The sequence below is a fragment of the Podarcis cretensis genome, assembly GCF_951804945.1.
Source record: "Podarcis cretensis genome assembly, chromosome: 1".
In the NCBI taxonomy this organism is placed as follows: domain Eukaryota; kingdom Metazoa; phylum Chordata; class Lepidosauria; order Squamata; family Lacertidae; genus Podarcis; species Podarcis cretensis.
The window spans coordinates 40,381,973-40,404,352 of record NC_137170.1 but is presented as its reverse complement, the minus strand read 5'-3'; the positions used below and the strand labels follow the sequence as shown (position 1 = coordinate 40,404,352).

The 22,380-nt window shown below is 42.8% G+C and overlaps 3 long non-coding RNA genes across 6 annotated transcripts in view; 2 read left to right on the top strand and 1 right to left on the bottom strand.

Annotated features, from left to right (window-relative positions):
- Positions 1–22,380, top strand: part of LOC307204257 — a 52,533-nt gene that overhangs the window by 4,143 nt on the left and 26,010 nt on the right. The gene's annotated exons all lie outside the window — the stretch shown is intronic.
- The window catches only part of LOC307204452, a 73,610-nt gene that overhangs the window by 43,133 nt on the left and 8,097 nt on the right, over positions 1–22,380 (bottom strand). The gene's annotated exons all lie outside the window — the stretch shown is intronic.
- LOC307204157 lies at positions 18–20,390 on the top strand. Of its 3 annotated transcripts, none has more exons than XR_013833505.1 (4): positions 18–45; positions 18,401–18,492; positions 19,470–19,575; positions 19,925–20,390. It is a non-coding gene; the product is annotated as an uncharacterized lncRNA (long non-coding RNA). The 3 variants fall into 3 exon arrangements; XR_013833506.1 differs by lacking the exon at positions 18–45 and adding an exon at positions 13,402–13,473; XR_013833507.1 differs by lacking the exon at positions 18–45 and adding an exon at positions 13,402–13,473 and having other exon boundaries at positions 19,470–19,584.

Below are 22,380 nucleotides of genomic sequence, written 5' to 3'. Positions count from 1 at the left end.
CCAGGTGTTGCCATGTAGTATGGTTCAACTGTTACTCTTCACACTGTATGTTATTTGACTTTATTTTGAGCAAAGAGCACAGCATTGTGGTAAACCAGAGACAGCCCCATATATGGTACAATCTAGCAGTGATCTCAGCACATGCCAGTCACAGGCAGGTGGTTGCACTTGGTTAACTGGCTCACAGAACCCATTGCAGCCTTGTTTTTGAACTATGCACACCCCGTAGTAGCTCGGGGGGGGGGGGGGTCTGTGTATGATACTGTCATGTCCCCACCCAAACCCAGCCTTGCTTCCCATGAAAAGGTTGCTGAGCTGACTGCAGATTTCTGCTAGGCCTGAGAAGATCCACTCTGTAAGGTCAACATTTGACAGTCTCTTCTGAGGTGTTTGGATTGCTGGGGGCTAACCAAATATATATTAAGAAGAACTAATGCTTTCCCCCCTTCCTCTCTAAACATCACTTTTCTTTTGTGTTTAGCAGACTTTTTCAAGTGTAAGGAAGGGTAAACACGCTTTAAGTGTTCCTAGTCCTACTACTACTACTACTATAATTTAAATTATATTTAAATACCGCCCTTTATATGATGATCATAGGGTGGTTTACAACATAAAAACACAAAAGACATAAATGCTAGTTTATCAGGGTTACTACACACCTGCTTCATTTACACTATGGCCACATGCACAGGTTATGTTCCAGGTTATCATGCGCATTGTTAGAGTGCCCATAGGGGGGCCACTGGGTGGCGCATCGGAAGATGGCTGACAATAACATCTCTCCGACCCACACGAGGTAATTTGGAGGCTATGATGGGGGTAATTAGCCTCCTTAACCCCCCCAGGATTATGGGGGGGACGGCCCTTGCCTGCTGTGCCCTATACCACCCCCAAATTTGTGGGGGTGGGGGCACTAGGCACAAAGCCCTCCTGTGGGATTTTCGGCACTCCTCGACGCCGTCCCCGATTCGCGCCGCTGGTTGCAATGATCTTTAAAAGAAATAATTTGGACATGATTAATTGCACATACATCAAGGAAAAAGGGGAGTAAATACTGCTGACAGAAGAGATCTCTGATAACAAGACAACAATAAAATACGAGAAGAACGTCAAGATACGGTAATGACTGAGGGGGGAGGGGGGAAAAACCTGCCTCTACCTTTTTATGTGATTTAACAAGAATCCCCCTCCCCTAATGAGTCAGAAATTAAGGACTTAAGCTGTGGATTTAAGGCTGTGTGGAGATAAACTTTCGATCCAAAGCAATGTTTCAAGATGAAGCTGGAAAGCTAAGAGTTTTGGAGTGACGCAGTCAGGAAAAAATGCCGTTCGCCATTTTGTGAGGTATTGTGGGAGCTCTTGGGTCTGGGAGGAGAAAGAGAGAAATAGAGTTGTTTACATATCGTGAATCAACTCCTCGGTGGGACTTAAGAGCGACAAATGCCAAAATTTACGATGGATAAAGTGATGTTATCTACGAAGGAGATATATGGAAACCATCTGGACTTAGTGGAGGAACGGGAAATCCACACAGGATTATTACACTTGCTATCGGCTTAAGGAGACTAACAGAAGAGATCGTAAAGGAAAAAGAGAAATTATACGAACAAGATATGATGTGGCAACACCAAGATAAGACTGGATAGAATTATGAACTTTGTTTGGACTGATTGGGACTGATTTGGACATTAACGCAGTAATAAGAAGATGATCTGAATTCCCCTTTGGATCTTGAAGTATGGGTTCCCCCAACAAAATTTAAAAATTTGGCTTTGTAATTCGGAATTTATATGATGTGATTTAATTTGATGTGATTGGCCAGTTAATAAAAATTATTAAAAAAAAAAAAAAAAATAGAGTGCACATAAGCACTCTCTATTACATCCCTACCCCAGTTCCACAATCTTTTCCTGCAACTTCCAGGTTCACAGTGATGCTTACATGCTCAATTGCGCTTTCTTTGAACGCGCGCAAAATGCCTGTACAGTGGTACCTTGGGTTAAGAAATTAATTCATTCTGGAGGTCTGTTCTTAACCTGAAACTGTTCTTAACGTGAGGTACCACTTTAGCTAATGGGGCCTCCTGCTGCTGCCGCGCCGCCACAGCGCCATTTCTATTCTCATCCTGAAGCAAAATTCTTAAGCCAAGGTACTATTTCTGGGTTAGCGGAGTCTGTAACCTGAAGTGTCTGTAACCTGAAGCGTCTGTAACCTGAGGTACCACTGTATATTTCTAGACACACATTTGTCCACAATTGAACAGCCACTGTGGTGTAGTAGATACAGCAGTATACCTGAACTAGAGGAAACTGTTCTCAAATTATCACTTTGCCACAAGGCTGACTTCATGGCTTTGGGTAACTCACACTCTCTGCCTGTCAAGCCTACATCCTCACAGGGAATGAGTAGCCCTGTGTGTGGCTCCACCAAGCTGCTTGGGCATGGCATACAATGGTGATGAATAAATAAATTATTGTTTCACTTCTTTTCAGTGCCCAGAACTTTGCTGATGTCACACGTATGATTTATGTTGTTCATTTGTGCCCCAGTGGAGTCACCAAGAAGCAGGAACAATTCTGTTAAAAGTTAAAAGCCACTGTTAGAGAGAGCAAAAGTCATTTATGTATACAGAATTCCGTAATACTTTTTGTTCAGCACAGGTCTTTACTAGTGTAACTTTTAACATTCTTATATAAGAAACCAGGCGAGCCGCACATTTTAAATGGCTAGACCCCTATGCTTTGCACAGCTTGTAGTAGTAAACAGCAACATAAAAGGACCCATAAATGTCAAAGCAATGTACTTCTCAATTCTCATAGTTTACCTATGAGACGAGAGCTATTTTTTCCCAGCTAAAAAATGGTAGATTTGTGTTTTCAATGGGCATTTTCCAGGTATTTTATGGAGCTTTCCCAAGTGTTTCATTGTAGGAAGGTGAAAAGTATATCAGTGATCAAGTTTTAGACAATGAATGTTGGGAGGGAAATCAATAGTCTGATTAAAAAGAAAAAGCTCAGGAGGCTCCTAAACCTAAGAAGTTGATTTCTTACCTCAGTATATCTCACTCAAAGCACCAACTGGCCTGGCCTTCAGATTTACTGGGCCATTACTCCTTGCGTGCTTTTAAATGAAGGACAGTATCAGTATGAATGAGAAGCAATTAGCACCTAGGGAGTGTGTGTCCCCTGATGTAACTCTCCAGAGAGCAACCCCTCAACTGCCACGTGGAGAAATGGGATGTTTGGAGTTGAAATTCTTTCTGTAGATGATTGCCGTTCAAAGTTATTAGGAGCCTTTCAAAATTATCAGCACCTAAAACCCTGGAAATGTCATAAATGATGGTGGATAATAACCTTTGGGGTGGGCATCAGACAAAATAAGCAGTAGAATGTCCTCATAAACCAGAAGACTCTGAGTATCCTTAGGAACTAGAGAAGAGTAAGCCATAATGAACTTCTCATATATTCTGCAGCAAGGTTCAAACATTTACCAGGTAAAAAAAAACCCTTCTACGTCTCCACCATATATACTGTATCTGTGACTAAAACATGGGAGCTCCCGACAAACATTCCTTGGACGTGTGCACAATCGGGTGTCACCAGAGAGCTCTCGTCTCACATATGATGATTACGACTACCTACTATTACATTTTAAAACTGGCCTTCATCCCAAGGGAAGATTTTATATGCATGGTGGAAGGGAGCACACTTGCTCCGAGACTCCTCCGAGACTCTTGCTAGCCTGGTAAGTGTGCAAAATGGCCTACAGATCTACACATCTATTTGAAAAAGTCATCCAGTGGTGAAAAGAAACTGTCTTGCTTATTTATTTAATAAACTTATAACAATAATATAATAATAATAATTTATTTTTGTACCCTGCCCATCTGGCTGGGTTGCCCCAGCCACTCTGGGCAGCTTCCAGCATATATAAAAATATAGAAAAACATTAAACCTTAAAAAGTTTCCCTATACAGGGCTGCCTTCAGATGTATACTTGTATACTAGTTTTTAAACTCAAGGTGTTTTGTAAGCCATACGTCAAACATATAATAAAGTACAAGACCATGAAATAATACAATAATGTCAAAAGAGTATTTCTAAATGTTACCTAAAGCCAAGAAAATAAACACTTACAGAGCATAATCAGGAGAAAATTGGGGATCTCTGGAAGTGGTACAGAGGAGAAGACAACACTTCTTGAAAGTATTATGCAGGGCAATATGTTTCAATGAATGTGGTCCTTGCTGTACATAATAAATGCAAGTATGAGTAGGAATGCACCTGGATGTAAGAATTAGAATGTCTGCATAAGGCTGCTACAGCAAAAATAAAACACTCATTTAATATTTCCATGGTGAATGCCATGCTGGTACTTTCATTGCAAAATGCAAACATCTAATCTTTCGTCAAGATCACACGTATCAACCCAGTCCAGTGATTAAATGACTTCTTCCTGGTGAGCTAGTTTTCATGGTAAAGATAGGAGTAAATGCATTAAGGGCTATGTATTGATTTTAATTAGAATGGGCAGTCCACCATTAATATGAGTTGTGGTGCCCCTAAAACAGTTGTCAGGGGGGGATTAATTAATTTATTGTAAATTAATATATTAATTGAGAGTGGGTAAAAGCAGTCAAGGCAAATTAATTCAGAGTGAGAGAAAAATAAAAGGGGGATTGGATCAACATAAACCAGAAGAGGAAGCTCTAGCCTGTTTATCAAGACCAGAGAGTATTGAACACCATATTAAAACAGGATACCTGTTCTGATTGGGAAAAAACAAAGCAATTATAATAAAGGCACTAAATTAAATAAGATGAAGCTATTTTCTCTTCCACAGAAGATGTGGAAAATAGGAAATAGGAGAATGTGTTTGTGTAGATAGCTAGAGAGAAAGATAGATATAGTTGGTGATTGATAAGCATGACAAACTGATCTAGAAGCCCTGTTCTGTGCCCAGTAAGCACGGGACTCCATTGCCCAGAGGCACTGTGGTCCATAGATTGGAGAAGAATCCTGGGCACGGTTTTGTTCAGTATCTTCTGTGTGATGGGAAAAACTGTCTCATGATCCCTTGCTGCAGAAGGGAGGGGAAAGTCTATAAGGCTGCATCCCCTGGAACTCACAGCCATTTTGCTTTGAGAGCTTCCTGCCCGCCCCACCCTCAGGTTAGTCTTCACTGAGAAATTTTGGGTCACTGGTTGAAGGGACTGGAAAGAGTTCTCTCTCTCTCTCTCTCTCTCTCTCTCTGTCTCTCTCTGTCTCTCTCTCTGACTGGCATTTGGTTGGGGGTTTTATTCCTGATTTCCCCCAGTGAAATTATAGCTTTCCTTTGTTAGGCGGAATAACGTTGTTTTTATGAGGGTGGAAATGGCATTGGTCAGGGTCAACATAGTATATCCACCCCCATAAGGGGCCTGAGGGGAGAATTGACCATGACAAACCCAAGCATGGGTTTGGTATCTGCCTGGTTGGAATCTGCACCCTGGTGAGACTTTGCTTGCTTGGCTTGTACCACGGCAAGGTTCAACACTGGCCAACTCCCATTGTACAGGTTTGGAGTGATCCAAACCCAGAGGATCCATTCCATCAACAAGGGGCTTGTGGAATGATGAACTGATCCTAGGACCCAATGCCTGGAGAGATATGGCCAGATTTTATATCATCACCGTTGTGCATTTTGGTTATTTTGCTGCTCTCATGGGTCACATAATGCACCTGCCTGGGCAAGGCTATCTAGAAAAGAGGCCAGCAAATTAAACTGGAGTTCTTAGAACTAAACGGATGAAATACAATGAATCAGCCAGCACAGTCCTAAATATTTGTGCCTGGTTTCCAGAGTAGATGCATTAGGTATAATCCCTACACCCCTGGCAGGGAATCTGGAGCCTGTAGTAGGTCAAGAACATCTCCCAGTGTTTCTGTGAACCAGAACCTTCTACGTAAGGCCCAATAGAACAGTCTGAGCTGATCTACACATTATTTTAAAAGCTCATATAAGTGGTCTCCTGGACCTAAAAACATAATCTGAGACAATTTATGCAAGGTGATCCATGCAGAAGATGTACCTCAAAATGTAAAATCCCTTTTCCCAGAAGTATCCACTGCAATATCCTTTGACTCCCCCTCTCATCCTCTACAGTGTACACACAAAGGCAAGCAGACCATTCAGATAAGTCGCAGATTAAGAACGGTACCTCCAGGACCAAGAGGATGCCAGAGCTGTTAATGAGCAGAATCAGATAAACTATTAGATGGAAGAAGGCTTCTTTTTGATAACAGAAGTCATGTCCAAATGAGAACAAAAAGGGGAAACAAACTTTGGCAAAGTGCCAACAACAAAAATTATTTAAATACCTCAAAAGACTGGCTAGGGGCTGGACCTTTGGATGACAAGGGAGTCTAAGGTGTGCTAAGGGAGGATAAAGAAATTGCAGAGAAGCTGAATCATCTGTCTTCACAGCAGGCAATGCAGGGTGGCATTCAGCTAAATAATTGCATGAGTGGAAGAACTTCTGCTTGCACAATGACACCAAACTCTGGAGGCAAAGGCATAGCCTGCAAAGATCTAACAGTCAGCTGGTAGGGTCTTACAGACCACTATGTGTGGGACTTTACAAGATCCAATGTTCAGCTGAAGGTTGAGTCTTGTGAAATCCTGTGCAGAACTGTACCCACCCACTGATCATTGGGCTTTGTAAAGCTCAGCATACAGCGCTGTGCAGAATCCAGTGCCATTCAGCTGAGTCAGGTCTTTCAGGTGTAGGGCAAATGTCAGCCAAAATGGCATTATGGGCCAAATGGGAAGATCTTGCAGGCCCAATTATTCTCACAGCCTGGAGCTTCCATACTGCTAGCTAAGGTGGCTTCTTGTGCCTCTGTAAACATTGTTTACACATTGAACAACATGTTATATTATTTATGCTAAACCGATTAGTTGGACTTTTCCTAGATAGGGCTGCTAGCTTGCTCTCTTTCTACTGGTGCCCCATAAAACTTAAAGGAAGCCAACAGCACAACCTGTCCCCAGCCTCTGGTTATAGCAAAGGGGGAAAGGGTTTTTCAATGGTGGCTTGCTATTCAAGCTGTTTTAGCGAAGATCTGGTTATAAAAATATAGACATTTCCATAAAGGCTGGCTACATCTATATTCTTGTTTCATTCTAAAGATTCTTCATCTGTAAAAAAGCCCTATATTTATTATTACATTCATAGTTCACCTTTTCTCCAAGAAAGGAAATCTGCGTACACGACTCCCTTCCTCAGCAATCTCCATAACAACCCGAATTCAGGCTCGGTCAGAGGTATGTGCCTATCTCTCCAGGCACCGGCTGAATTCTTTTGACCTCCCTCCGGCGACTCCCGGCAGTAAAAACACTCGAGGTCCGTTCCGGCGATTTTTCTCAGGCTGTGAGAAAAACACACCAACTGCTTCTCTTCCTCCCTGCTCCCTGCATATCCCCAGGGAGGGGAATCAGACTCAGACAGAAACGTATCTACATGTTTTTATTCCTGTCTTCAGCAGTCATATAGAGACAACATGTCTGCTCTCATCAACAAACAGAGAGAAACTCCAAACTCCACCCATGTACATCCTGTACAGGTCATATGACACACACACTGAGCTAACATCCGGTGCTCAATAAGGAGAATGGACTGCCCCTTTGTTTCCATGGCAACAGTCACATACATCCTGTTTGGCTTTCCAGCCACAAGCAGCAGACTTGGCTGCTATAGCCTTTGCTTGCTGCTGCATTGCTGCTTTAGAATAACATACTCCCCCTAAAGTATCAATGCGTGCAGCGAGCAAAGCGTCATCCAGAGAAGAAAACAAACAGTTGTTATACTTATAACACTCCCCTGTTGTTTCAGTTCCACCCTTGGAACTACCCGCCACTGGTTTTACCAATGTACCTCTCTGGTTGTGTGACTTCCAAGGAATGAGTGCTTCTGCATTACCTTGGTTAGCAACTCTCTGTTGTGCCTTTGTTTCTGACTCAGACACAGCTTCAATTTGACCTTGGTCGTTTACAACAGCAACACATGCAATAGCTTGGTTGGCAAACTCTTTTGAATACCTCTTGGGTGGTACACCCTTCGTTGCTCTCTCAGACCTACGTAAGAGGTGCTGCTCTCCTCTGCTTTCTGGTTCAGCCTCTGAACTCTCTGGAGAACCAGTACTAAGCTTAATCAGTGGTTCATCCTCCTCTTCTGAGGGTCTAGTCATTACGTGAGATTTCCTCTCAATGACTGTGACAACTGAGCTGTCTGAGCTATCGCTGTCATCATCAGTACTACTGAACTCAATAAGATCAAGCTCATCATCATCATCATCAGAATCATCATCATCTCCTGTGGGAAATGTGTGAACAATCACTCTCTCCTGTTCAGGAGCACTCTCTAGAAATTTTGTGAGAATCACCTTACCAGATTCAGACAAAATTACTCTGTAGAGACCCTTTTCATAACCCACAAAAATGCCTCTGGCATTCTTTACTCCACCCGGAGCTTCTGTCCTCACATGAGACCCAAAAACCTTGAAATGGGCAACAGAAGGTTTTCTGTGGAACAGTTTCTCAAAAGGAGAACTTCCCAATTCTTTTGAAACCTTTCTCAACCACGTATAACAAAATGACATTAGCGACTCAGCCCAGTACTCATGTGGCAGATGTGAACTAAGCAATTGCGCTTCCATTCCCTTTTGCAATTCTTTGTTCACCCTAACACAAACACATCTGTTCCAAGCTTCTTCAGAAGCTGCAATTTTGTGTCTTATCCCTTTCTTCTTCAGGAACCTCTGGAAATCCTGTAAAAGAAAAATTGGCTTCTCATCTGTGCAAAGACAATCTATGTCAGCATCATGCATGTTTTTAACCTTGTCACAAAACTCTTTAAACCTTTCTAAGGCTTCTTTCGGTCTCTCCAAAAGATAAATCCAGACAAAACCTGTAAAAGAATCAACACATATTAGGTAATACTTTGCATTGCCTCTAGATGGTGCTAAAGGACCAATCACATCAGCATACACCCGCTGAAATGCCTTGTCAACCCTCGAGGTGACCTGCTTGGCGTTCTTCTTGGCTACACCTGCAAAAGAAATCATGTTAGAATCACAAGAATTACATTCCATGTAATCACTTTGATCAAAAGTCAACAAATACAGTCCATCTTTCTCTTTGGCAGAAAGATACAACTCTCCATCTTTGTAGATCTCGCAGTGTTGATCATCATAGGACAGTTTTAGTCCCTTTTTGGCAATCTGCGAAACGCTGAGCAGATTGTACTTCAACTCTGGAACCAAATAAACATCGTTTATAGTCAAGTTCAGACTTTTAAGATACACAGTCCCAGTTCCGGTGGCTTCCAGCTCTCGACCGTTGGCTTGTTGTACAACGAAGCTTTGCTTCTTAAACGACGAAAACAAATCCCTACGATGGGTCATGTGAACCGTCGCTCCCGTGTCTAAAATGAAGGAATTCCCCACTTGTGGTGTGGCTTTTAGGGACATCAAAGCCTTTGCAGGCTTCGCCTGTGACTTGGCATGACTTCTGCCTGACGCCTCAGACTTCGTGGAGCTTCCCTTGGCTCCTTTGTTCTGACGTGGCTTCCTGCAGTACCGCTGAAGATGCCCAGTCTGTCCACAATTGTGGCATCGGACAACGTTCAAAGCTACGGCGTCTCCTCCAGTAGCTACAGCAGTGGGGTTGTCAGAACTCCGTTCTTGTCTCCCCCTGTCCTTGACTTCCAGGGCGGCAAGTCTGTCATGTTCGTTCAGGACCACGGCAAAGACCCTGTCCGACGTTAGATCTTGCGCTGGGAGGGACCCCAGCTGACTGGCAACCGTTTTGTAAGTCCGATTCAGGCTGTTGATCACCATGAAGCAAAACACTTCCTCATCCAGACGGAAATTGCGTTCCACCATCTGCTGACGCAGAAATTTCATTTCCGTCAGGTGCGCTTGAACATCTCCATCAGGCGCAAGCCTCAGGTTAGTCAGCTTTTCAAAATACAGCAACGCTGAAGAACCTGCATCTCTCTGATGTGTCCTTCTCAGCGTGTCCCAAACATCTTTCGCGTGCTCTAAATCTTGTATATGAACAAGCTGAGAGTCTGACACGCACAGAATTATAGCAGTTCTGGCCTTCACATCCTGTGACTCCCAAGCACGCGTTGGTGCTGCAGGGATGGGGTTCTCAATCACCCTAAACAGTCTCTGATTCTGCAGCAAGGCCTTCATCTTAATAGACCAAGATGCATAATTGTCACTGGTCAAAAGGGGTGGAGAAGGCAGGCCTCCCCCCTTCTTGGCATCCATTTTGAGTCCTTGCATTGACTCTCAAACACAAGCCTCTAAAATCCAATAGCTGGCTTGTTTACACTCTGTGCACCTGGCAGCAATAACACTGGCCGCTTGGAAAGTCCCTTTCCAACAGATCCTTTGTAAGGGCCTAGTCTCTGGGCACAGCCTGACTTCCAGCCCTTATCTTGAAACTGGCCTGCGTTGCTAAGCAACCACATTCCTTTCCTTGGACAGGAAAAAAACCACAGGAATGTTTGGAATGCAGACTCTTCTCTCTCGGAGCTGTTTTTCCCAAACGTTGCTCCCATGAAGCAGAGAATTAATCAATCTGCATTCACACTTTTAAGCCCGAAAATCTCATACCTGGGCTCCGTAGCTTGGCTTTCAGCTTCTTCTGGTCAGCTTCTAGCTGCAGAGAATCAGCATCCATCTCAGGTTTCCATGGAGAGGGATGAATACAGTCTCCTTGATGCAGACTCCCATGGATCGTAGCAACCATCCTCTGCTACCAATGTCAGAATTCAGGCTCGGTCAGAGGTATGTGCCTATCTCTCCAGGCACCGGCTGAATTCTTTTGACCTCCCTCCGGCGACTCCCGGCAGTAAAAACACTCGAGGTCCGTTCCGGCGATTTTTCTCAGGCTGTGAGAAAAACACACCAACTGCTTCTCTTCCTCCCTGCTCCCTGCATATCCCCAGGGAGGGGAATCAGACTCAGACAGAAACGTATCTACATGTTTTTATTCCTGTCTTCAGCAGTCATATAGAGAAAACATGTCTGCTCTCATCAACAAACAGAGAGAAACTCCAAACTCCACCCATGTACATCCTGTACAGGTCATATGACACACACACTGAGCTAACATCCGGTGCTCAATAAGGAGAATGGACTGCCCCTTTGTTTCCATGGCAACAGTCACATACATCCTGTTTGGCTTTCCAGCCACAAGCAGCAGACTTGGCTGCTATAGCCTTTGCTTGCTGCTGCATTGCTGCTTTAGAATAACATGTGGTAGGTTAGTCTAAGTGGAAGTGAATGGCCTCAACATCACCCAGTGCATTTCATGGATGAACTTGGCTCCCTGCAGTCCAAACACTTTAACCACTATCCCACACTGCCCCAATATATGGGTCACATAATTTATAATTAAACAATTGTACATGGGGTCTTGTTGATATTGCTAGGAATGACACCTTAAAGTATACTTAATAATATCCATTTTAAAAAATCAGCAGATCTATAAATTTTCCTTCTAAATTTTGTCCATAAATCAGGGTTGTTACTGGACTACAACTCTCATCATCCATGACCATTGTGACTGGGGCTGATGGGAGCTGCAATGCAACAATGTCTGGGGAGTACCACATTGGTTGCCCCTGTCATAAACCATTTGCTTTTTAAAAATATAATGGTATAAATTATTTTTCTGTGGCATGAGTGGCTGTGATGCTGGTTATATTAATGGTCATTGCCATTTGTGCTCTAGCTGGCCTCCAAATCAATAAGCATGCTTAGTTGCCTGTCATTAAAATTGATCTCTACTACCCTTCCAAATTGACGTCACATTCAACTGTAAATATCATCAAATAAGCTGTCACCTCATTTCCCTTATCTGTGTTTTTTTCTCCCAAAAGATAGATTTCTTCTGTAAGACTGAACTGTAGAATTCTTCTTAATTATTTCTGACATTTCACCAATGGCATCTTCTGGCTTTTCTTCAGAGGACAGAAATGTCTGGCCTCTGTCCTTTGGAAGCAAAGGGGAGAAAACAACATCCACTTCTGTTTCAAATGGTCTGAACCAAAATACACCTCAGAAATTAAACTCTGATGGTCATAACTAAGTAAAAAGAATTAAAGAAATGAATGCGAACCTTTCAACTCGTGAACAGACTTCATAAAAACCTTATGCCAATGCTTTCAAACCATGCGCTGAACTTTTGCTTCTTGTGTACTTAATGATAGCACAGAAGTGGTCATGTGAATTGGCCCTCAGGGATCTTAGGGCCAGGTAGGGTGCTTCTGTATAAACAGCAGATTCCTCCTCTAAGACAGATGCAATTATGTGACAGAGAAAACAGAGAGATGGAATTTGAAAGGTGTACAGAAGCAAACATTTTAACAGCCCAGCACGTCCTGAAGATATTCTTCCTCAGGGGGACTTAGATGTAATGCACTATACCCTACACCGTTATTTCAAAACAGGGTTGTACATCAGTGCCTCGGGGGGGGGGGGTCTTAAAAACATACCATGTCATAAAATGCTTATTTTTCTGCACTTTTGAAATGGCATCTTGACTTTTTCCTTTGAAATTTTGTAACAACCAAGGGGACTTTTGAAAATCAACAGTCATTTGCCCTTTCTGCATATACAGTACACTAAATGTGCTGCAGGCATTTCTTGGGTGCCAGAGGGCATTATACTGTCGCCGATGCTATTTAACATCTACAGCAAGACAGGGAGCAGTCATTAGGAGTTTTGGAGGCATGTGAGATCAGTACACTGGTAATAACTATTTCTCTGTAACATCTGAATTGGGAGAGGGTGATAAGGCCTTTGGACCGATGCGTGGATGCAGTGGTGAGCTAAATGTGGGCTAATAAAATACATCTGAATTCTGGCAAAACGGACACTGTGTGTGCGCGGTTCCTGAGCCCATGAAGTCAGTACACTGCTGTCCTGGATGAGGTTACACTCTCCTTGAAAGAACAGATGCATAATTTGGGGGTGCTCGGGAGCAGATTACTTGAGAGACTACCTTCCCCTTTATATACCCAGTAGATCACTGTGGTCTTTGGGAGAATTTCTTCTCTACGTTCCATGCTCTGCAGTAACTTGGAGCTCCTTCCTCTTCAAACTTTCTAATCAGAGATTTTAAAATGTACAAAACAAAACAGGGCGTTCAGCGTGACTGAGAAGGGGAGACTGATATTGACAAGCTGGAATGTGTGCAGAGGAGGGCAACCAAGGTGATAAAGGGTCTAGAAACCAAGCCTTATGAGGTGTGGTTGAGGGAGCTGGGTGTGTTTAGCCTGGAAAAGAGGGGAGTGAGAGGAGATATGATATGATATCTCAAGGATTTTCTGTTGCTCCGGAGGGTAGGACCCAAACCAATGGATTCAAATTACAATAAAGGAGATTCCAGCTATACATTGGGAAGAACTTTCTGAAGGTAAGAGCTGTTCAACAGTGGAATGGACTACCTTGGAAGACTGTGGATTTTTTAAACAGAGACTGGATAACAATCTGTCAGAGATGCTTAAGCTGTGATTCCTGCATTGCAGGGTGTTGGACAAGATGATCCTTTGGATCCCTTCCAACTTTACAATCATGGGCGTAGCCAGGGGGCAAGGGGGGCAACTAATTAGCCAATTGCATCACAGATATCTCGGTTCTACCCCCCTAAAATAAATCCTGGCCACACCCATGTCTACAATGCCATGATTCAAAGTTTGATTTTATTGTTAATATTTTATATTGTTTTATGGGAAACTGTTTAGAGGTTTTTGTCTATAAATCTTGTAAAATTAAATGAAGAATTTTGCATGATCGATACTCTCTATGTGCAGCAAAACTGTAAGTGTATGAAGAATAGTTTGTGTGTCCTTTGGGAATGAGTTTTGAAGTTGTAATAGGTCAGAAAAGATTGAAGACAGATACCTTCCAGCTGTGTCAATTCTCTATTTTCTCATTCTATGTACATGTTACTTGCATCTACTGAACATTTAAGTAATGCAGTATCTCATATGTCAGCTACCTGTTTTACCTGGCACAAAACTGTCTAATATTCTCAGAAACTAAATATCATAACCCTTCTGAACATTATGCACTGTGACCTTAAAAGTGCAAATTTGATTGTACAGATGTGGATTCTCAGGTGTAAGGAAATATATAATCTAAAGTTAACACATCAAACGTTTGCCATTAAACCCCATGGAAGTGGCCTTCTCCTTTGATTTGCTAACTGCTATACTATGAATCCCTTGTTCACTTCATGTAAAACAAGCATACCTATTTTCCCTTGTCAAATGTTAGATGGTATGGAGATGATGTATTATGTTTGTTTAATCCAGTACTTTTAGCAGAACTACAGGAAGCAAAGGCAGGACAAGCACAAACCAGGTGTAAAGTAATCTATCAAGAAAACAGAAGATGAATTACTTACAGCACTGTCAAATGTGAACTGCAAGGCAGTTTACACACAATATTAAACTGAGAGGCAAAGGGAAAAAAAGGCATAGACTCAATGTTTCATGTCCTTACACACACACACACACACACACAACATAGACAAGGGTTAAACAATAGTTGCATGGCAGTTTAGATAGACACAAGACAGAAAATGGATGCTCTTTCAAGATAAACTACTTCTCCCTCTTCTCTCTCACTCAGTGGCAAGACACATTTACATTATCAATTGCTAATTCTGTCACCAAGTCTCGGCATGGTTGCACATTTACCAAGGACCCATGTTTCAGCAAGAGCCAAGCTGAAAAGAGCCCCCGAGACTTGCTGCAGGAATGAGCAGCAGGCCTGGCTGGTGGGGTGGGGCGGTCCTGCAGAGCCACCCTCCCCACAGCAGCATCTTTGCTGCTTACCTGGGATGGGATAGGATGGTAGCAAGATCAGGACTGCATGGGCATCCCAGTAGGAGTGCTGGATGGCTCTACTGGTGCAGTCACACAGCCTTGTCTTCACCACTGCCCTACCCCACCAGTCCTGCTGATGAGACCAATTCTTTGAGGAATGGAGCCCATGGAGAATGTCTTGCCCAAAGACCCTCCAAAATCTGAAGCCGACACTGAATCTGAGGATAGCTGAAGCGGGGACAAAGAGGAAGGAATGTGAGCTTACTTTCCTTACCCATGTGCTGATTTCTGAAAGTGTGGGGATAAATATATCTGGAAGACATACTATCTGACCTAGAAATGCAGCTGCTTAATCCTATATATCTGGTAACAAGCTGGGACTCACAAATGCACTTGGTCACTAGAAAGTGATTGCTAGCATGTAATACTGTAATGCGGTCACTTCATTATATACAAGTCACCAAGGCTGTAATTCTAAGCCCACTTACTTCAGAGTATGTCCCACTTAGTTCCACAGAAGTTCTGTGTGGATAAATACAGATATAGGATTACACTGCATGGCTATGATCATACATATGCTTACCCAGAAACAATGAAATCAATTAGACTTACTCTCAGCTAAGTATTATCAAACTGCAGAATGTCCCATTTGTGCACATTAATGTGAAATATCAAATAATAAGAAATCAGGTGATGTCCTTCATGTGTAATGGGAGATCTGTGGGGGCAAGAGAAATTTTACTCTGTCCACTCTTAGATTTTCTATCTTGCTTATCACTATGTTGCTTGTTCCAGAGAAGCGTACTTCTATTCATAAAATAAATACAGAAACAAAAGGTTCTTATAATAAATGTAAGATTAACTCTGAACAATCTCAGAGTTACTTTGTCAGGCTTACTTAGAGATATTTAATTTTTTCTGAAATCATTATCTGTATGTAAATCTTAAGGGAGGGAACATTTATAAAGGAATTGATAGGATTAGTAGGGGAAATTGATCCTTATTTATCCTTTAATTTCAGTATTCTGCATCCATTAGCTCATGATATTAAAATACTATTAAGCTGCTCACTGAACAAACAAATTGACAAGACATTAGAAAAACCTGAATCACTAAATGAATATTTCAATGAATTAATGTCTATTTAGTGTGTTAGTAACTAGTTAACACACAATAGACCACAATGGCATCTTTATACACAGGGCAAACAGCACCTGATCGCATAGCTGCCGTACCAGCGCATGTATTGTATCTGTTCAGCAAACACTGTGCAGCAACAAGGCCTAATAAATTCATTGCAACAAAATCCTCTCATAGAATGCAGGGGTTATGAGACCAGGTGTTAAGGGAGGTCTGATCTCTTAAATTTCCCAAGATGGTAGCATCTGCGTTGTTACTCCTTGCACTTCATGTCAAGTTCAAGCCCTAAGGTAACCTAAAAACCCTAAACAAGTAATACTCACAGGAATATTTTGGTGGCTGAAGGAAATTCTGGCTGCAGCAGATTTGAAACAGCCATTGTTGAAACAGGGACCTATTTTTAGGGGAAAGGGTTTTATTCAGTGCTGGGGTTATCAGGACAGAAATGTGCTTACTCTATCAACAACTGTATCTGCAAGTGCACTCCTTTATTCCCCCCCCCCCCCCCGCCTCTGGGAACTCCTATGGGGAAATGCAAAATCTGTACCTAATGTTACTGTTGTGTGGAGGGCAAAATCTGCCCTCCATCCCTAACACAGATACAAAGCCCAGGGGGAAGATGTACAATATATATCTGTGCATAGAGGACACACCTACCCAGTTTCCCATAATATACAACCCTCCACATAAACAAACACAAATCGTCCATGATTATGACAGGCTTTTTGTTATATTTTTTTTAAAAAAATAAATAAATAGGTTACAGCTTTTTTGTGTGTCACTGATCAAGAACTTGTATTGATATTGTTTTATTTCCACCCCAGCTTTAGGATAAGCCCTCACAAGGTGACTTACAATAAATAAATATGTTCAAGCAGTTGAACATGCACATAAAACAACAGGTGCAATTACAGTGGACGCTCAGGTTGTGAACGTGATCCGTGAGAGAGGCACGTTCGCAACCTGCAGCGTTCGCAACCTGCAGCACCGCGTCTGCACACATGCGGGTCGCAATTTGGCGCTTCTGCACATGCACAAAGCACGATTTAGTGGTTCTGCACATGCGCAAGCACTGAAACTCGAAAGTAACCCGTTCCGGTACTTCCAGGTTCAGCGTGGTGCGTAACCCAAAAATGCACAACCTGAAGCATCTGTATGACTGTACACAGTAGAAGCTGGCAGGGCAGCACTGCTCACCTGGCTTCCCAATGCTTCCCGTCACTTCCTGTTAGCAAGAGTGGAAGGGGCAAGGCAGCAGGGAGCTTGGTTTGAGCGCAGCAGCTGGAGTATCCAGATTGGCTCTGCCATTGTACCCGCACTGCCTTGCCCCCCCCCCCCAGTAACCAGCAGTGACGTGTGGCATTGGGAACCCAGGTAGGCAACACCCCTCTGCCCATGCTTCCCTACCAGCTGCTACTGCAATCATATATAGAGGGCCAGCAGTAAATGCCTGGCAAGATAATAAAGTATTTAGGCTAGTAGCACCTTAAAGACCAACTAAGTTAGTTCTTGGTATGAGCTTTCGTGTGCATGCACACTTCTTCTGAAGAAGTGTGCATGCACACGAAAGCTCATACCAAGAACTAACTTAGTTGGTCTTTAAGGTGCTACTAGAAGGAATTTTTTTATTTTCTTTTGACTATAGCAGACCAACACAACTACCTACCTGTAACTGAAAGTATTTAGGGACTGTTCAAAGCTGGCAGGAGTTGGGGGTCAGTAGAGAACTTGAAGTAGGGAATTCTGCAAGTCTGGGGCCATCATAAAAACGGTCCAGTCCCTGCTACTGCTAAATTTATCAACCTGAGTGGCCTCTCAAGTGGATCTTAGGGCTCAGGACTACTCAGGCAGTACCATTGACATGGCATTGCTCATCCATGTTCCCAGTGTCACACATCACTACCAGGCAAGGGCAAGGCCACTCGTCTTAGATGGATTGAATTTCAGTTTTGTTGCCTACATTAGCCCTGTGATTCTTACACAGCCCTTTGCAATTCTATAAGTCTATCTCAAAACTACCCCAGTTTTGTTTAATGCTTCTCTGCCTCTTTGGGGTGGGGCTAAAGGTCTGGCCCCACTCCTCTCTCTACATACGTATTCCTTGCACACAAGTAACATGTAAACAGGGCTCATGTTTCAGCTGTTAGGAAGACGACTGACCTGGGACAAGTGTGTGGGTCAAAAGCACACAATATCCCATTACAGAGATCACAGTCTCGTCACCCCCTATTCAGCAAAGCAGAAGTGTGTGTTTTTTATTCTAAAAATGTACCCTGGAGCAAAATAACTTAATCAAAGGTCTATGGCCTGATTTCCTGACAATACAAACAAGGAATCAGGTAAAACATTATTCCCCCTTTTCTTTTTAAGAACCTATGTGATGGCAGAGAGTGAACATCGGAAGCTTCCGTCCGTTGTTTTTTCATTTATTTTTGTCTTTGCACACGAAGGCAGCAAACAAGGCAAGTATTTTTTTTTTTTAGTCAGCTTACTGTGGACTGACTTCAGCAGTCTGAAAGAAGCAATAATTGATTTCAATAATTAATTCCTGCTGACTAAAATAATGCTGCTGTTTATGCACACCTCCCTGAGACCCAGTTAAAAGGAACTTGGAGTCAGGAATGCATAAACAGTAACATTACTTTGGGGAGCAGAAGTCCCCTAACATACTGCAGATTTGGGACGGGCCTTTTAAGCCCCCAGGCTATATGAAAGTTTATTTCTGCTTTCCCATATTGCCTCATGATAACCCTGAATGAAGTTCACAGAATCTGAAAAGCTAAGCAGAGGAAGCAGGAATAGCTTTGACAGCAGAGAAGGTCTCATGCCATAACACTCCTCTAAGTTTGATCAAGGAAGAGACAGGGAGTTCATATTTCTTTTCCATTTTTCTTTCTTTTCAGGTTTGTTTTAAAAGTATCTTTGTTGCTGCTGTTGTTATTCATAGCGGGACGCAGGTGGAACTGTGGTCTAAACCACCGAGCCTCTTGGGCTTGCCGATCGGAAGATCAGGAGTTTGAATCTGTGTGATGGGGTGAGCCCCCATTGCCAGTCCCAGCTCTGGCAAGCCTAGCAGTTCAAAAGCATACCAGTGCAAGTAGATAAATAGGTACCACTATGGCAGAAAGGTAAATGGTATTTCTGTGTGCTCTGGCTTCCACCACGGTGTCCTGTGTGCCAGAAGCTTTTTAGTCATTCTGGCCACATGACCCAGAAAACCTCTCTGCAGACAAACGCCGGCTCCCTTGGCCTGAAAGCGGAGATGAGCGCTGCACCCCATAGTCGAATTTGACTGGACTTAACCATCCAGGGGTCCTCCACCTTTACTTTTACCTGTTATTTGTAGCATCCCATGTTTCCTGTTGGCATATCTTTCCAGAAAAGGTAAGTGCTGGGTTTTAAGGGTACGAGCCTGACTTCCGCTTCCTCTCCTCACCAGCATACCCTCCGGCCACCGCCATATTTGCAGCCCTGTCTCACGCAGCAACCGCAGAAGATGGTGCAGAGAGAACAACTGGACCACGGCCACATCCACACTGCAGAAGGTGGGCTAGGTGGGCAGGATAGATGGACCTCATCCAGGTTGACTGCTGTGCACATGTCAGTGAGACGGGATCAGAGTCCACACTGAGCAGGCAAAAGCGGGAAGTCAGTGGCAGCTGGTGAGAATCTGGCTTAGCTGGGAATGCTGAGCAATAGGACGCCCACTATTGCTCATTGCAATGCCCACCTCTCCAACTGCAGCATGGGGAGCACTGGACTGCTTTGCTTGTCTGGTTGGGATATACAGGCGTCCCTTCACTAACACAGGGTTTACGTTTTGGGCATTCATTCAACACAGGATGAATGATTTTACTCTGCACATGCTCAAAAGACATTATCTTTTATTCACAGGTTTGTACAAAGTCAGGTGTACTTCTAACAACTTCATGCAAACTGACCCAAGCAGCTTCCTGCATGCGTTTGCCTGGCAAACCTAACTTGTGAATATGGACATCACCACAATATCAGAAAGATGGCCAAGAAAAATGTGTTTTCTCTGAAGCTTTCTGTGTAAAAAAAAAAAAAGGTGGCAAAACACAGTAATGTAGGACAGACCTAGTTTTGTCAATGGCTCTGTTCCAGTGATATTTCTATATGAGGTTATAATTAGTTTGTTTGACCCACAAGTGATGAGAAATGCTGAACAGCTAAAAAAACAAAAACTCCAGAAAAAATAACAAAAATCATCTTCATTACTGAATTTTCTTTATACTGTATAAACTTGCTTATATATACCTTTGGAGATTTGTGTAGTTCAGAGGCTTTCAGAACACTTTAAACCACTATAACTAGTCCAATAAATGATATATTTCTCTGTTTTAAGGATCCTAAATTGAACAAAGCACTTTACACATTTTTTACATCTCCTGCGGTGTTTTCGGGATATTAAATCTGATAGAAGAGAAAAATTCCGCACAATGCATGTTTTACTATGTATGATGTATGAGTACAAGCTTGGACACAGATATTTGAATATTTTAAATTTCAGATGATTTACAGTACTTGAACACCTCTATTCTTTTATCAATGACCTTATTTATATTATATCAACTATCGGCAAATTTATGCCCCCAGATTTCCGATTCTCTACCAAGCCTGAATTTACTGCAGCTGATTATGAGAGCAACCTTTTATCACTAATGTGGTGCCCATAAAATCTCTCTCTCTCTCTCTCTCTCTCTCTCTCTCTCTCTGTGTGTGTGTGTGTGTGTAAGCTCTGCACTGCTCACATATATTCACTATTAACTGCATGCAGGTATACTACGAAATGTTGACCTTGTCTGACTCCACTGGTCCCATGGTGGTGAGGTTCCTGCTGTAAAGAACAGAATAAAAGCACAGCTAGGCCAGATGTTTTTCCTATTAAATAGATTAACTTAGCCCAAATGTAAAATTAAGAAAACATACTGGTTCTGATTTACTATCAGTCCATGATCTGTTGCTGCAAAGGGAACAACGGACAGTCCTGAACAGCCAACTTGCAATTTATTAAGAACAGCAAGGGAATTCCATACCCTCACCCCTGACTGCTCTAAAAATGCTGAACCGAGGGCCCCGGCCTAGTGATGAAAGCTGCTTTCTGACAGTAAAAGCTGAGTAAAAACAACATTAAAATCATTTAGAGAATGCCTGGTAAAGTACTGCCACAGAATACTCAAGACCCCACAAAAGATACTTGTTTCCAGAAGGCTCTAAAAGGTATAATTCCAAGGTCTGCCTGAGGTACTTCCTTTTGCAAATGAAATTTTTAGCTTTCTTGTCATATTTTTGTGAGCCACAAGGGAGCAATGTCCAGGGGATCAAATCCCTAAAAATAAAAAATAAATTTAAAAAATGAGGCCATGCATTATTTTCCTTCGTTAAAATGTGATTTTGCTTCATAAGCCTCCCTTCCGTAACTGGGAACGCAAATAAAAAGGTTTGTGTTCTGAAGTCATTAATGGCGGACAATGCTTATTCACCTCATAATTGCTTTGCCATTTGTGCCATAATCAGGGACCCTCTGAAAATTCTCACAAATCTGAGGAAGTGTTTATTGCGTTTCTTTAAATTGACAGGACTATTTTATAAACAGACATATGGAGACTCAGAAGATGGGGGGGACCCAAAATGTGGTCACCATGCAAATTTGTGCCCCACATTAGCACTGACAATTATTGCTCCCTTCAGTCTCCCCACTCCCCCAAATTCCTTAGGCTTTACTTAGGTCAGGCTTCCTCAACCTTGGCCCTCCAGATGTTTTTGGCCTACAACTCCCATGATCCCTAGCTAGCAGGACCAGTGGTCAGGGATGCTGGGAATTGTAGTCTCAAAACATCTGGAGGGCCGAGGTTGAGGAAGCCTGACTTAGGTGCTTCCATTTTCCCTGATAACTTCTGGAAGCCAACCATCCTCAAAGAGCAGCATTGTCAAAATGGTGGTAAAAGGAGCATTCCCAACTCAGTACAGGTGTCGCCTTTCCCCCCCTCCATCTGCTGGGGCACCTAGGTAATAGATGGACCACTTGTTTTTGCCAGTGAATGAGGTAATAATGAGGCTTTCAGGTTTTATTATTGTTTGTGATGTATTAGCAGAGATGAAGTCAGAGAAGGACACCACATTCCTATTCTAATACACAGTTTCTATGCCACAGAAACCTTTCTAGAGTGCTTGCATAGAACCACTATAGGCTGGCTTCTGCTGCACAGAAAGAGTACAGTGGTACCTCTGGTTATGAACTTAATTCATTCCGGAGGTCCATTCTTAACCTGAAACTGTTCTTAACCTGAAGCACCACTTTAGCTAATGGGGCCTCCTGCTGCTGCTGC